This window comes from Scyliorhinus canicula, chromosome 8 (genome assembly GCF_902713615.1).
Source record: "Scyliorhinus canicula chromosome 8, sScyCan1.1, whole genome shotgun sequence".
Taxonomy (NCBI): Eukaryota; Metazoa; Chordata; class Chondrichthyes; order Carcharhiniformes; family Scyliorhinidae; genus Scyliorhinus; species Scyliorhinus canicula.
This window is the reverse complement of record NC_052153.1, coordinates 151,288,329-151,304,904: the sequence shown is the minus strand read 5'-3', so window position 1 is coordinate 151,304,904 and position 16,576 is coordinate 151,288,329. Positions and strand designations below refer to the sequence as shown.

General features: G+C 47.2%; 1 protein-coding gene and 1 non-coding gene across 15 annotated transcripts in view; one reads left to right on the top strand and one right to left on the bottom strand.

The window, feature by feature from the left end:
* fcho2 (FCH and mu domain containing endocytic adaptor 2) overlaps positions 1-16,576 on the bottom strand; it is a 261,675-nt gene that overhangs the window by 223,700 nt on the left and 21,399 nt on the right. The gene's annotated exons all lie outside the window — the stretch shown is intronic.
* trnai-aau lies at positions 7,248-7,321 on the top strand. The gene has a single exon. It is a non-coding gene; the product is annotated as a tRNA-Ile (tRNA).

The window sequence follows — 16,576 nt, the reverse complement described above, 5'->3', positions numbered from 1 at the left end:
TATTCAGGTCCGTACTCCATTTCAGACAAAGTAAGCTCCTCCGTGTATAAAATAAAGTACCCTAACGGAAAGACTGCGCGGTTTCACATTAACCAGCTCAAGGCATATGGCTCGCAGTCCAACCACGCACACCACGTCATGCTCGACGCAGCAGAAGACCACGCCCCTGCCCACAGGAGACGCATTCCTACCCTCCCCCAGCCAGTCCAGCCCATCCACGGACTCAACCTCAACTCCGCCCCCTGACTCTTGACTCCGCCTCTCCACGCCCACAGACAGCAGCGACAATGACTGCGAAAACACAGACGACAGCCACAGCACACCTCGCTACCATCCCCCTGAGACAGGCCCCACTCCCAGCGACTCTAACCACGATTCGAGTGATCCCTTCCTGATCACATACCTTAACGCCCCTCACCCAGCACCACCACCCTACGATGACACCAACTCCATTACCACAGAACTTGACACACGTATTTGGCACCGTGACAATTCATTCAGGCTCATCCGAAACGAGGAGATGAACCCCAACTCACACCACGCAGCTTTGGCGACCCTTATCCACACAAGAGTATGGCATCCGGGAGAAGATGATGACATTGAGTCTGACTCCCAAAACGATAATCCCTTTGCGACCCTGTTCGCAACAGATAACTGAGGTGTCCAGATGATGTTTTACAAAGGAACCACTTAAGAGAGAAACGGTGTCCTTTCTGATGGAATCTGCACGAAATTCATTGCATGTTTGTGTTTGTCAAATGTTCTTCGTTTGAATTTAAACAGCCTTCCACAGCCCCACGCCAAATTTGTCCGCAGAAACCTATGAGAACTTGACGGCATGCTTATCTGCCGAAACCGCTGAGAACTTGCCAGCACAATTCGTAACTGCTCTTCCGATTTGTCGGTAGAGACACTACTGCAACCCACCACGATGACTATATTCTTGCCCATTCTTGCCAGTTACTCAGGCAGTGGAGAAACGGCAGTGGTCCCTGCCCTGTCTGAGGACCCCCCCTCTGGTCAGCTAAGCTCGGGTAGAGCACAGCACGCCCTACCCGGGGATTCCATCCAAATCTTACCCGCCGCAGCCCATACGCACCTCATTTTGGCTCTTCTGTTTCAAAAGTTTTTGTTTTAAGGTGACCCTTCGGTTGCTTCCCCTCATGCTATTCACATCCTCAAACATTTGGATGGTAAATTGCACAGGCTGCGAGACGGCTCGCACTGTTTCAGTATTTTCAAGAATGTCTGGTCCAGAAATTCGGTTTAAAAAAAAAATGGGGGAGTCACAGATGGTGACCAATTATAATGGGTAATTGGCACTAAAGGACAGACAGACTAACACACGAGATCTTAAGCAAGATAATAACAGAAATTATGCTTGTATCCACAGAATTCCAGAAGCTCCAAGAAGAGAAGAGAAGAGAAGAGAAGCGAAGAGGAGATGAGGACGACTTCCATCTTTCTTTGTTGGACATTATGTATTTGGTTGCGCGCGAACGCGAACCCCCTCACCCCCACTCCACCGGCCGTCAATGATTCACTTCCCCATAATACACAGAGCCCAGTAACAACCAACAGTACCCCGACATGGTGTGATAGGTTTAGCACATGGTATTCCCTTTCGTATGTTGTCGAAGCACTTCTAGCATTGGCAGCATCGTGCAGACTATTCGCATGAGGAAATGGCGAAGGAGAGCCTACCGCTCTCATATCCCGGTATACAGGATAAGATCCCCTATTTTCAGTTTCCACCAGGCCCCCGAGCCCCTCGACCTACAATAAAGAACATTCGTTTTGTTTGTGCGTCTTCATCTGTAAATAAAGAAATGTGTTCATTTGTGACCAAAGGATTGTAAAACTCTGGGTTTTACAATCCAGAGGAAAATTTGAATGCTGCTATTTGTACAGTTAGGAAGTTAGTATGTTTGAATGATTTAAGTGACAGTAGTTTATTGAGGATAGTTAGAGGTTCCAGTTTTTGTTTGTAGTGCATGTCCTTTTATGACATAACCCCCCTTAGAATTGTTAGTTAAATATTTTCTTGCATAGTTATGGTCAGTGTAGAGGCCAAGGAAGAGTGCTCACTGGGTGAGGGAATGAAGACACCGCAGTAATGTGATCCTTCACGCTTCACGTTGAGGATCACAAGGAGGGAGTGTAGCCACCTGGGGTGGCCACTTCCCGATTCCAAAATGGAGGCCCGTAAAGAATACAGGGAAAATTGGCCAGCTACAAGAAAACAAGCAGGTGCAAGGTTTCCTGTGTATTAAGATTTGCAGAACCCAGACAGAACCGAAACCAGTAGCCATCTACATACTAATGAGCAATCCCCAGAAACAATTAGAAACATTGAAGGAATCGGGACCAAGACAGACTCCCCGGCGCCAGCAGGAGCCAGGACAAAGGCAGGCCAACGATCAAGGAACAGCTCCAGTATTGGAGAAATCGATAGAAACGATTGGGACATGGTCCAATTAATTGGGACCAAGTCCGGAGTCCGCCCAAAAGGGTGCAAAACTCCTGGGGACTATAAAGTAGAGTCCCCAAGTTCAGTTCGCTCTCTTGGCAGTTCTTGATGAACTCTTGACCGTGACTCTCAGCAAGGAGAGACCTGCCTAGCAGCTGCACCAACCAAATAAGTCTCCAGTCAACGCACGCTATGAGATAGGCGCTCCTAGCTACTATTCCGTACCAGCTTGAAACCTGCAGACTCAGAACCGGACAAAGGCCATTGTTCCTCTGACCTGGTGGGCCATTTGAAAGCTAAGTATAGGCCTTTAGTTATAGTGATAGTCTAGTAAGTAGAGTTTTATGCATGAGTAGTTATTGACTGTGTGTATAATAAATGTGTTTTGATTTGAAACTTACTAACTGGTGTATTGAGTTATTGATCAGCACTTGGCTTTGAACCTCGTGGTGATATCAGAAAGATACCTGGCGACTCTAGAGCAAAGGCTATTAAAACAGAGCAATTAAGTAAAAGCACACCTAGCAAAAATACATATACAAAATAGAAAATACTTCTATAGATTTGTCTTTGTACGTATTGTGCAAAAACAAATCAATTTTTTGTGATTTAACTCAACATAAAATGAATGTTTCTCAGGGGCTCCTCTTGGGAGATCAACGGTGTTTCCTGGATGGAAACATTTTTAAAACCCTGGCCATAGGTATTTAACTGACCTGAAATGCTTGATAGATTGCTCTTGCCCTATCATGTACTTCACAGTTATATTTAAAGCTGACAATTTGTGGTCAGAATTGCAACTTGATATGCTCACAATGAGGCTCACTGAGGCTTGTTATGTATCTAACTTTTATTTACTATGTGGTATGGGCTGAATACTGTTATTAAGGGCAGTGCTACGGATACTAAAGAGAGAGTCTGACATTTAATCAATGTGTTACAAGTACAGGAAATAAGTGTAGTACTTGGCATACACCCAGTGAGCTGCAACCAAAGTGTAGATACAAGAACTAAAATGCACATCATTGTTTTTTTTAAACTTCCTTCTCGTTTCTCGCAACAAAATTGTAGAGGGTCCATACTCGCAATTAAGATGACCTCCTTTCCGTCAAACCTGTGCAACTGACTCATCATATATATATTTGTCTTAATTGCAACTCAGCACAACCCAAAAGTTAAAACTGGCTTATATGGTTCAGACTGAACCAAAGTTCACAAGAAATGAATGAGGAAATTAATTTGATCCATCTTAATTCATCAATTGAAAGAAATTCTAGCATCCTTCCATTGTACCATCCAAATGTTTATACATGATTCCTGGGTTTTGGCTCCACCGTCTACTGGAAATGTATTCCATATGTTGATCAATCTGCGTGAAGAATGTGCAAATTATGCCAAAAGTACACTCCATTTTCAGTTTGCAACCTTAATTGTGCTCCCAACAGTTTAATTTAAAACAAAATTCCAGGTTACCTTTTTTTCTATACCCTCAGTTATCTTTACACCACTTTAAAGATCACCTCTCAAGTCACTTCCTTTCCAGGTTAAGGCGGCCAACTTTTTCCAGGTTTTCCTCAAACTGCCAATTCCTGGTGCGAGGATGAATATGATCATCATTTAGACTCCACTGCATAGAATTAGACTATTCAGCCCAATTAGTATGTGCCACTCTTTACACTCCATTAACAATTCTTCCTACCCTTCTTGATCAAACCAATGTCGGAAAGACCAAGGAACTGATAATCAACTTCAGGAAGACTCACACTCCCGTTTGCATCAATGACTCCGAAGTGGAGATGGTCGATAGCTACTCACTTTGATGCAAGAGTCAAGAAAGCCCAACAACGTATCTACGTCCTATGGAAGCTAAAGAAATTTGGCATGGCTGCATCGACTCACAAACGTCTACAGATGTCCCATAGAGAGCAACTTATCCGGCTGCATCACAGCTTGGTATGGCAACTGCTCAGTTCAAGATCGAAAGAAATTGCAGAGTGTGGTGAACTCAGCCCAATGCATCACACAAGCTTGCCACACTCACATTGATTCTGTATACACCTCACGCTACCGCAGGAAGGCAGACAGCATTATCAGAGACACCTCCCAGCCAGGCATTGCCTTCTTCCAGATCCTTCCACCACGCTGAAGGTAGAGAAGTGTGAAGACCCGCACATCCAGACATAGGAATAGCTTCTTCCCCACAGCTACAAGACTCCTCAACGACTCCCCCTCGGACTGATCTATTCCCTGTAAGAACACTATTCACGACGCCCTATGCTGCTCTTACTCATGTATTTGCTTTATTTGGCCCTTTGTTCCGCACTGTAACCAATGTTTGTCGATGTACCATTTATCAATGTACTGTGTTGATTATTCTTTTTTGTCTACTATGTTTGTACTGTGTACATTCCCTTGGCCGCAGAAAAATACTTTTCACTGTACTTTGACACATGTGACAATAAATCAAAATCAAATCAAATATCAGCCCATCCTTCTCTTCCATTCTCTCTCTCGTCTTTATCAGCATTCACGTAAAACCCTATTCATAGCAATCACTGCTTATGCTGATGGCGGTATTCTACTCATTTTCTCAAAGGAGGAGCACAGGAGCTGGTGGATCAGCTTGATCAAGTTAACTGGAAATACAGTCTACTGATCAATGTTGACAAGACAAAGGTGATGAGGTTGGGTGGAAAGACCTGGAAGATTCTGATTAAAGGAGTTCAACTTGAACAAGTTCAATAGAAGTTCATACTAGACTTAACAAGGGTCATGGTATAAACTCACAGAAGGGTATGGAGTAGCCACAGCATCTCGATTACAAACGAAGTGCATCTTCTGAAAGCCCTTGTGTGGCCAGTGGCAATATGTGGCTGTGAAAGCTGTACCATCAAGAAGAGTGATGAGGCTCAAATAAGAGCATTTGGAATTACAATGTGTCCTGGGAACCAAGCAGACAAAGGGGTGGGTGCTCAAGAAAGCTAGTGTTAAGAGGAACTTGTTTGAGACAGTGAAATCAAGAAAGCCCACATATTTTGGACATGTGATGCAAACAGATGGGGAGTATTTGGAAAAGTCAGTAATACAAGGAATAAACACCTGGTAAAAATGCACAAGGAAGACCCAAGATGCCAGGGATGGATAACATAAAAATGTGACTAGCCTCTCTATGGGGCAGACAGCGATGGCAACGGAGAATATGCTTATGCGAATGAGTTCCATTCTTAACACTTTTTAGATGAAGTATTTGTAATTATCTCACGAGCTTTAGTTTTGAATTTCCAAAAATGAAAACATTTTCTTAATGTCTAGTGTATCAAATGCACTTTGAAATCTACGCAGACTTTTCATTATATTTTCAATTTCTTCATGTTTTTTCTATTATATCTTTGAGTAAATATTCATTGTCGTTTCTACTAAAAACATAAAGCTAACTGACCTGTAGAACCCTGATTTGTTCCATCTCCCTTTTCAATTTAGCAATTAGACCAGCTAACTACCAAGTCCCAACTTTCACCCTGCCCTGGATCGAAGTTGCAGCTAAAATGTAAAGGACACCTTGCCAATCTGTCCACCCATCAACTGTAAAGGAAGGCAAGCAAAAAAAAATCCCAGTCAATTGCCATTCAATTAATTGGCTTCTTGATTGTCGGCGGGCGTGCTTCTGACCATGCCTGCTAACCAAAATTTCACAAGAGGGCATGATAACGTTGGGGCACACGCACAACGTTTTCTTATGCAAATTTTCTGCACTTCCGGGTCTGGCATGTACCCATCCAAGAACATAAAATTCTGGGGCAGGATTCTCCCCTACCCGGTGGGGCAGGGGGTCCCGGCGTAGCGGAGTGGTGGCAACCACTCCGGTGTCGGGCCTCCCCAAAGGTGCGGAATTCTCCACACCTTTGGGGGCTAGGCCCGCGCCGGAGCGGTTGGCACCACGCCGACTGGCACCAAAACCGGCACCAGCGGCCTTTGATGCCCGCCGCCCGGCGCCGGGGCTGGCCGAAAGGCCTTCGCCGGTTCGCGCATGCGCCGTGGTGCTGGGGGATTCTCTTCCGCCTCCGCCATGGTGGAGGCAGTGGCGGCGGCGGAAGAAAAAGAGTGCCCCCACGGCACTGGCCCGCCCGCCGATCGGTGGGCCCCAATCACGGGCCTGGCCACCGTGGGGGCACACCCCCGGGGTCCTATCACCCCGCGCCCCCTCCAGGACCCCGGGGGCCCGCTCGCGCCGCCGCCACCAGAGGTGGTTCAAACCTCGGAGGCGGGAGAGGCCTCCCAGCGGCGGGACTTCGGCCCATCGCGGGCCGGAGAATCGCCGCAGGGGGCTCGTCGATCGGAGTGGGGCGATTCCCGCCCCCGCCAATTCCCGGGTGGCGGAGAATTTCTGCCACGGCGGGGGCGGGATTTTCAGCGGCCCCGGGCGATTCTCCAACCCTGCGTGGGGTCGGAGAATTTCGCCCCTGGTCTTTGAGTTTGAGAGTGACATACTTAAATTTGAAACTAGGAGTTTTAATCTTAAAGTCAAAGCATAAGTATGAGGAGGGCGCGCCTTAAGAGTAAATTGAGAAATTAGGTGATTATAATGGTAGAAAATAATGGTGAACATTTAGATTAGTTATTCAAGGAATATACATTCCATCAAGAAATAAAAGCTCCATGGAAAAAGCGATTAATCAGTGCCTAACTAAAGAGATTAAGGATGGTATTAGATTGAAGGAATAACATTGTCAAGAAATAAACCCCAGCATTGGAAGAGGTTTAAAAACCTGCAAAGTCAGGCCGGTTAGCTCAGTTTGTTAGAGCGTGGTGCTAATAACGGCAAGGTCGCGGGTTCGATCCCCGTATGGGCCACTAGCCGTCATTTAAAAACCAGCAAAGGACAACCAAAGTAATGATAGAGATAAAAAGAATATGAGAACAAACAAGCAGGAAAAATAAAAATAGATTGTAAGAGATTCGAAAAGAATGAAAAAGGCAGTGTGCCAGGTCCTTTAAAGGCTGAGACAGGGGAAATGGCAATGAAGAATAAGGAAATGACAGAGACATTGAACAAATATGGTGAGCGTGATTCTCCCAGCCCCACGCCGGGCCGGAGAATCGCCGCAACCACGCCATGCCGCCCCAAGGCCGGCGTACGATTCTCCGAGGTGCAGGGAATCGGCACCATTTGCGCCAGCGCGTTTGGTGCGGCAGCGGGCCACTGTCAGCGGCGGGGCCGCCGATTCTCCAGCCTGGATGGGCCAAGCAGCTGCGTGGAAACAGCAGAGTCCCGCCGGCACCTTTCACCCTGGTCGCTGCCGGCGGGAACTCTGCGCGACGGGTCAGGGGGTGGCCTGTGGGGCCGGGAAAAACAGACATACCAGGGGGGGGGGGGGGGGGGGGGGGGGCTCGGCTCCGATGGGGTCTGGCCCGTGATCGGGCTCAACAATCGGCGAGCCAGCCTCTCCCCACAAACACTCCCCCCCCCCCCCCCCCCCCGGTGTGTCTGTCTTCAGCTGACACAAAAGATAGCAGAAATAGTGGGTGAGGAACAAAGTAATTAATACTGGTAAACAAAAAGTACTGGAGAAATTGATATGGACCAAAAGCTGACAAATCCCCTGGTTTAACATCCTACAGGTTCCGAAAAGGACAGTGGCAGCATTACTTACGATCTTCCAAAACCCCCTAGATCTGGAATAGGCGCAGTGGATTGTAAGGTAGCAAATGTTATTTTGTAATGCAAGAAAGGAGGGAGAGAATAAACATCGAATTATAAGTCAGTTATCCTGACATCAGTCATCAGCAATATACTGGAATCCATTATACGGAACTGGTAACAAGACACCAAGAAAATCATGATATATTTTGGCAGTGGAAATTGTGTTTGACAAATCTATTAAAACCTTTTTGAGCAAGATAGGTAAAGTAAATGTGAATTTTTAAAATGCATTCAGTAAGGTGCCAAACAAAATGTCATCACACAAGATAAAGGATCATGGGATGGGGGTAATATATTAGTATGGATAGAGGTTAAAGGACAATTTTAAAAATTCATTTATGGGATGTAGGTGTCGCTGGCTAGGTCAGCATTTATTGCCCATTTCCAATTGTCCTTGAGGTGGTAGTGGTGAGCTGCCTTCTTAAACTGGTGCAATCCATATTGTGGAGGTACACCCACTGTGCTGTTAGGGAAGCAGTTCCAGGATTTTTACAGTAACGGAATGGCAAAATATTTCCAAGTCAGGATGCTAAGTGGCCTGAAGGGAAATTTCCAGGTAAATGTGTTCCCATGTGTCTACTGCCCTTTTCCTTCTACATACAAATTCCTTCAAGAGTCTGGTTGGATGATTTGTTTATGGTCATAGAACATTAAAGTCTAATTGGGAATTGTTTTGTCTCGAGTTGAAAAGCCAGGTTTACATCTGATGGCTCTAGTTTGTTTGAGAAATGTTATTTCAATGAAATTTGCCTGCTGTAATTTCAGCATCTATCATCAGGTAAACAGTTGCTAACCACCAATCTTGATCAATGACAAAGTCCATGTTAAGGATTCATGTTTCCTAGCAACAACATAACTACCCCTTCCTTGAGTTGAAGTTTGAGTGATGGCATGCCCATGACTGTTTGGAAACTCTGGAGGGTATAGATTGTCGCTTTTTCAACTATAGAATCAATGCTGATATATTTCTTTTGAGGGTGGAGTTTCCTCCACAATAGGAAGATCAAATACATTTAGGTGATCATCTATTAAGCCCACAAGTATAAGACTGAGCTTGTAATCACCTGCCATTTTAATTCTCCATCCCATCCCACTCTGGCATCTGAGTCCTCGGAATACTGCACTATTCCAATGAAGATCAAAATTAGCTGGGGAAACAAACTGCACCTCATCGTTCATTTACAGCCTTCCAAACCCAACATTAGTTCAACAATTTCAGATCATAATCTCTGCCCCCATTTTCTCAGGCATCCCATTTTACCTTTTGCCTTGCAAAAAGGAAGCACAATTTCCTTTTGCCATTTAAGCTTTTGTGCCTTCCACCCGTCACAGACTTTCCCCATTGTTCTTTGTTCCTCGATCCCTTTTCCATGCCTCAACATTTGTTTAATTTCTGTTACATTTCTAATGTCTTCTTCAGTTCTGGCAAAAGGTCATCAGCCTGAAACGTTAATTCTGTTTCTCTCTCCACAGATGACGTTGCTGACTTTTCCAGCATTTTCTATTTTTCATGTTAATTTCCAGCTTTTGCAGTATTTTGTTGTTTAATTATGCCTGGCTACATCTGAATTAGGTAGGTGCTCATTTGCTGGTAAAACTATTAAACAGAGAAATTACAAAAAAAAACTTGCATATTTCTGGTACTTTTCCCATGTTCCAAAGAACTTTACAGCCAGTGGGCAATTTTGAAGTAGTCACTGTTGCAATGTAGGAAAGGTCTCATGAAGCAAATGATAATGACCAGATCACCTGTTTTATTGATGTTGGTTGAGGAACAATGGACTCAACTTCAAACCCCTTCATGATTTTAAATTTCGCCATCAAATCTCCTCTTAGCCTTCTCTGATCTAAGAAGGATAGTCCCACCTTCTCCAGTTTCTCCAAATAATTGCAATCCCTGACCCCTGGAATCATTTTATTAAATGGCTTATGTTCCCTCTCCAAAACCTTCAAGTCCTTTCAAAATATGGTTTCCAATACTCCAGCTGAGCTATACAGGTGTTTTAGGCTTAGTATAACATGCTCTGTGCTTTAAAGTCCAGCATCCCAAGTGATTATTCATTGCATCATTAGTTGAATTAATTTCTTATGAAGATTGAGGAATAAAGGGTTGGGGCAGACATAATTAAAGCATCTTCTTGGGTAAAAGGTAGCATTTGAAGCAGATTCTCAGTCATCATCATTCCCACCAGTGTCAGTTGTGGACTCAAGCCCCAAAATTCAGACCGGACACTCCCTGGTGTACTGAGGGAGCACTGCTCCACTGGAAGACATTGGTAAGAAAATGAATATTAAATGGTTGAGGGCAAGTTATCTATATTGTGATGATAAAAGGAAAATGTAGACAATTTAGTTTAGGTTAAAAGGCAACAAATTGGCAGAGTGCAAGAGATACATTTTTAAAAATAAATAAATAAATTTAGATTACCCAATTAATTTTTTCCCAATTAAGAGGCAATTTAGCGTGGCCAATCCACCTATCCTGCACATCGTTGTGGGGACGAAACCCACGCAAAAACAGGGAGAATATGCAAACACCACATGAACAGTGACCCAGAGACAGGATCGAACCTGGGACCTCATGCCGTGATGCAGCAGTGCTAACCACTGCGCCACCGTGCTGCCCCTCATTTTGAAAACATGCTATCAAATAGCATCTGACCTTCATTAGGCATGCCATTGCTAGGTTAGGTGTTTTAACTTTTGCATGGCAAGTTGCTGAAACTGCAAGCTGATACTGTACTGCAGGGAAAATAGTGCATTTAAGACCAGATTGAACTAGGAAAGCAACTGTGCAACTAATTCCTTAACCAGCAGATTGTGAAATTAACAGACTAAAAATGAAGTGTAAATTAGAGTGGGTGAACTCAATGTCAGAGGAAAAATAAAGTGAGGGAAAGAAAGATTTTATTAAATCTTTATCAAGAGAGGAAAGAGATAAAAGAGGCAGAAAAGGGAAAACATGTGTCCCTCGTTCAAGTTGCTGTACCCCCATATGTGCACAAATAACCAAGTATGCTATCAGCAAAATCTTGTCCATTCCAGACTCAGTGCTGTGGAAGAGCTACAGGATTTGGGAGCACAGATTCACATTACAAAAAGTAGCATCACAGATTGAGTGAGGCTATTTATAAAAAAGCTCATGGAAATCTAGATTTCATCACAAGAAGCACAAAATTCAAAAGCAAAGAGGTAATGAATAGGCTATATAAACCTAAATGAAATCTCAGTTAGAGTACTCCAGTATTGGCTTCCACATTATAAGAAGGATATTCAGCTTTTAGTGAGTGTACAAAGCAGTTTCATTGGAATGCTGCCAAGTATGAGGAAATATTAATAAAAATAAAGTCTTGAAAAACCTGGAAATGTTTTTTAAAATGCAGATTATACAGCAATAAAAGGTGTTTGAGAATTTGAAAGGTGAAAAAGTAGATGGAAGAAGTAAGTTGAGGAACCATAATTTCAAGGTTGGATGTTAAAAGATTTACAAGAGAGCAAAACAAACATTTTTTAAAAAATACAGGATGGGAAATTCACAACTGGATTTAGAGGTTGAGGTAAAGCTAAATCAGCATTGAAGATTAGATTGGATAGGCAGACAGTGCAAAAGGAGATAAATGGATGCAAAAACAAGGCAGATCTATAATGAAGACCAATTAATTCAAGTATTTGGTACTGGAAGGATTCGCAGCCCAGCCTGATCCCACTCTGGCGCATACACTTTTAGCAAGAAATGCTGCATACCAATCAACAACTAAAATATTGGCAAAGTTTCCTCTCCCTGACCCCCGAGGCTCAAATGCCACTGCAGCACCAGCTGAAATCAACTAACTCAACACAGACCACAAATCAATTGCTGTTCCACATGGCTCAACTATGCAGTCCTCTTAACCAGAAAATTATTATAATTTTAAATTTTACTGTGCAGCACATGATAGGGCACGTTAATCTATAAATGGACAAGCCACTGTGGGTATAGCATAATACATTTTTATAGAGGAAACTAGCCATTAGTGTCACAGCAAGTAACACTGTACTGCACATTCAATCAGAAGTTGAGATTATCTGAAAATTAAAATTCCAAAGAGCAATGTTTCATTTCAGAGAAACTTAACTCATCCATTTAATAAGGAAAGTATCGGACTTCCGGTGGCGGCGATGTCCGAGTGAGCCGCACATTCGGCGGGCTCTCACTCCGGCGGGGCTGAGCAGCTGATTCCCCGCGATAGCGGGACCACGGGGGCGGCAAAAAGGCTGCCGGGAAAGAAGAGGAGAGCAGGCTGCAGCAGATGGAAGCGTGGGAGGTCAGCAGATAGAGGAAGAAAGAGAGAGAGAGAGAGACGGAGGCAAGGAGGAAACTGACCTGAAGGGTAAGATGGCAGACCCACGGACCTTCCTTCCTCCAGGACAAGGAAAAAAAGTTTGGAGTTGCTGAAGAGGGTCAGCTTGGACCCACTTCAGATGCCCAGAAGGTAAGATTTAAGGAGCTGGGCGAAGGAAGGCGGCAGCGAAGGTGCTGAGGAGCGGGCTGCGGCACATGGGACAGCAGGATTCCAGAAGGCAGAAGAAGAAGGAGAAAAAGGGACAGAGACAAGGACCTGAAGAAAATTACCTGGGACCTAAGATGGCGGACACACGGACCCCGGACTCAGCAATCCAGCTGGCGCTGGATAACATGCTCCAGGTAATGAAGTCCAGTTTTGAAGTGCTGAAGCGGGACAGCTTGGACCCAATCCAGAAAGCGGTGGATCAGCTGAACCAGAGGCTGGACGCCCAGGATGTTAAAGTTAAGGAGCTGGGAGAGGCGGTGGAGGAGCAGGCGGATGCGTAAACGGTTGCAGCGCTAGAAGTTGACGGCCTGAAAGAGCGGCAGAGAAGACTGCTAGACAGAGTGGAGGAGCTGGAGAATAGAGTCCGCAGGAACAATCTGCGGATGGTCGGCCTCCCGGAGGGGGCTGAGGGAGCTGATGCTGCAGCGTTTGTAGCAGACCTGCTGAAGCAGCTGATGGGGGCCGAAGCCTTTCCGCGACCGCTGGAGCTGGAGGGGGCAGACAGAGTGCAGGCAAGGCAGGGGCGGCCGGGCGGACCCCCCCACCCGCCCGATGGTGATTAGGTTCCACAGGTTCGTGGACAAGGAGCGGATGCTGCAGTGGGCAAAGAGCGCCAGGAGCAGCACGTGGAACAACAGTGTTCTCCGCATTTATCAGGACCTAAGCCAGGAGGTGGCTCGGCGGCGAGCAGCCTTTAAGAATGTCAAGGAGGTGCTGTTCAAGAAGCACGTGAAGTTTGGTCTGCTGTTCCCAGCTCAGCTATGGGTCACGCACCAGGGTCAACACCACGACTTCTCCGAGCCCGAAGAAGCGATGGATTTTGTGAGGGACTTGGGGCTGGTCCCGAAAGGAGGCCCCAAGGACGCGAGTTAGGGCCCGAGGATTTCTGTGGGAAGGAACGCCGAATGTGCCTGGACTGCTGCTCAACGGTTTGCTGGGCCAAGCGGAACATTTGAGACTCTTTCCTTTGTTCATGGACATTGGTTTGGGGGGTTAACCCCCACTTTTTTTTTTGTTTTTGTTTTTTTTGTGGTCTCTCTAGTTTCTTATGGGGGGGGGGGGGGGGGGGGTTGGGTATATATTTATGTGCTTTTTCTCTTTTTTCTGTGGGTTTTTTTTTCCCTGTTTGAGCTGGTTTGTGCTTTTTGTGCAGCTTGCAGAAGACACTGGAGCCGGCTTGCCCCAGTGGGTGGGGAGGAGGACGGGGAAACAATGGGAATGAGACAGGAAGGCGCCGGAGTGTTGAGTCACCGGGCTAGCAGATTGGCTAGTCAAGGGAGTCAGATGGGGGGGGAAGTTACAGCCAGTAGATGGCAGGGGTGGGGGTATCGGGGGATAGGGTTAGGGGAAGGGGGGGTTTTTCTGCTGACGGGAGAGGGACTTGAAATAGGCACTGGAAAGGAGGTCGAGGGTGGAGGCAGCCAAAGGGCGGGCCAGGAATGGCGCGATGCACGGGCCAGGGGCCGGCCCGAGAAAGGCTATGGCTGACCGACGGGGGTGGGGGGGGGTGGGATGTGCCCCCCCGACCAGGCTGATCACCTGGAACGTCAAGGGACTGAATGGGCCAGTTAAGAGGGCGCGGGTGTTCGCGCACTTGCGGGCCCTGAGGGCGGACGTAATTATGTTGCAGGAGACACATCTGGAAGTGTCGGACCAGACCAGGCTAAGGAAGGGCTGGATTAGCCAGGTCTTCCACTCGGACTTGGACTCGAAGTCCAGAGGGGTGGCAATCATGATCAACAAGCGCGTGTAATTTGAGGCAGAGGGCATATCCGCAGACAGGGGGGGCAGATACCTGATGGTACGGGGCAGACTGGAGGGGAGAAGAGTGGTGCTGGTGAATATATATGCCCCGAACTGGGATGACGTGGACTTCATTAAAAGAGTGCTGGGGAAGATCCCGGACCTGGATTCTCGCAGGCTAATAATGGGAGGGGACTTTAACATGGTCCTTGAGCCGACTTTGGATCGGTCGTATCCCAGAACGGGTAGACTCTCAGCAATGGCAAGGGAGCTGAAAGGGCTTATGGAGCAAATGGGGGCAGTGGACCCCTGGAGAGATAGACAGCCAACAGGAAGGGGCTACTCGTTTTACTCACACGTCCATAAAGTATATTCCAGGATAGATTTCTTTGTACTAAGCAGGGACTGTATGGGGGAGGTAAAGAACACGGAATACTCAGCAATTACCATTTCAGACCATGCCCCGCATTGGGTGGACCTGCAGTTCGGGGGAGCGAGCTATCGACGCCCGAAATGGAGGCTAGATGTGGGACTGCTGTCGGAGGAGGGGGTCTGCGAGAGGCTTCGGAAATGCATAAAAAATTACCTGCAGGTGAATGACACGGGGGAGGTCTCAGCGGCGACCTTGTGGGAGGCGCTAAAGGCAGTAGTGCGGGGGGGAGCTGATTTCAATTGGGGCCCACAGAGCCACGGCAGACCGGGCAGAGATGGATAGATTGGTCAGGGAAATGGGTCGGATAGATGAAGAGCACGCGGAGTCCCCGGGGGAGGTTTTATTCAGGGAGAGGCAGAGACTACAGGCGGAACTGGGGCCACTATCCACGAGCAGGGCCGTGGAACAGCTTAGGAAGGCGAGAGGAGTGGTGTACGAGCATGGGGAAAAGGCTAGCAGACTGTTAGCGCAGCAACTCAGGAGGAGGGAGGCGGCCAGGGAAATAGGTAGAGTGAGGGACGAGGGGGGGCGCAAAGTGGAGGACCCGGCAGCATTGAATAGGGTATTCCGGGACTTCTATCGTAAGCTGTACACTTCGGAGCCGCCGGAAGAACCGGAGGGGATGAAAAGGTTTCTGGACGGGTTTACATTCCCAACAGTTGGTGGGGGGCGAGTGGAAGAGCTGGGGGCCCCGATTAGAGTAGAGGAGGTATTGGGGGGCCTTAAGGCTATGCAGTCGGGGAAGTCCCCGGGGCCGGATGGATACCCAGTAGAGTTTTATAGGAAGTTCTCTGAGCTGGTGGGCCCGGTCTTGGCGAAGGTTTTTAATGAGGCAAGGGACAGAGGGACCCTGCCGCCGACAATGTCACAAGCCACCATATCTCTGATATTGAAGCGGGGTAAAGACCCGGAGGCGTGCGGGTCCTACAGGCCAATCTCCCTGATTAATTTAGAGCCAAGCTCCTGGCAAAGGTACTGGCGGGTAGAATGGAGGACTGTGTACCGGAGGTGATTGGGGAGGATCAAACGGGGTTCATGAAAGGTAGGCAGCTGGCGGCCAATTTGAGGAGATTACTCAATGTGATAATGACGCCCCCGGCGGGTAGAGGTGGAGGTAGTGGTGGCAATGGACGCCGAGAAGGCCTTTGACCGGGTGGAGTGGGACTATCTATGGGAGGTGCTCGGACAGTTTGGGTTCGGGGAGGGATTGGTGGATTGGATCAAATTATTATATCAGGCCCCGAGGGCCAGCGTCAGGACTAACAGAGAAGTGTCGGAGTACTTTAGGTTGTACCGAGGGACCAGACAGGGCTGCCCGCTCTCCCCGCTGCTGTTTCCGCTGGCCATAGAGCCGCTGGCGATTGCGCTGAGAGCCGCAGAGGGTTGGAAGGGGATGGTGAGGGGTGGGGTTGAACACAGGGTCGGACCCAGTGGCCGGGATGGGAACTATACTGGGAATGCTGAGGAAGTTCGGCCAGTTCTCAGGATACAAATTAAATACGGTCAAGAGTGAAATGTTTGTGGTCCAGGCAAGGGGCCAGGAGAACAGATTGAGAGGGCTACCGTTTAGGCTGGTTGAGGAAAATTTCCGGTATTTGGGAATCCAGGTGGCACGAGACTGGGGCAGGCTGCACAAGTTAAATTTGGCCAGGGTGGTGGAACAAATGAAGGGAGAGTTT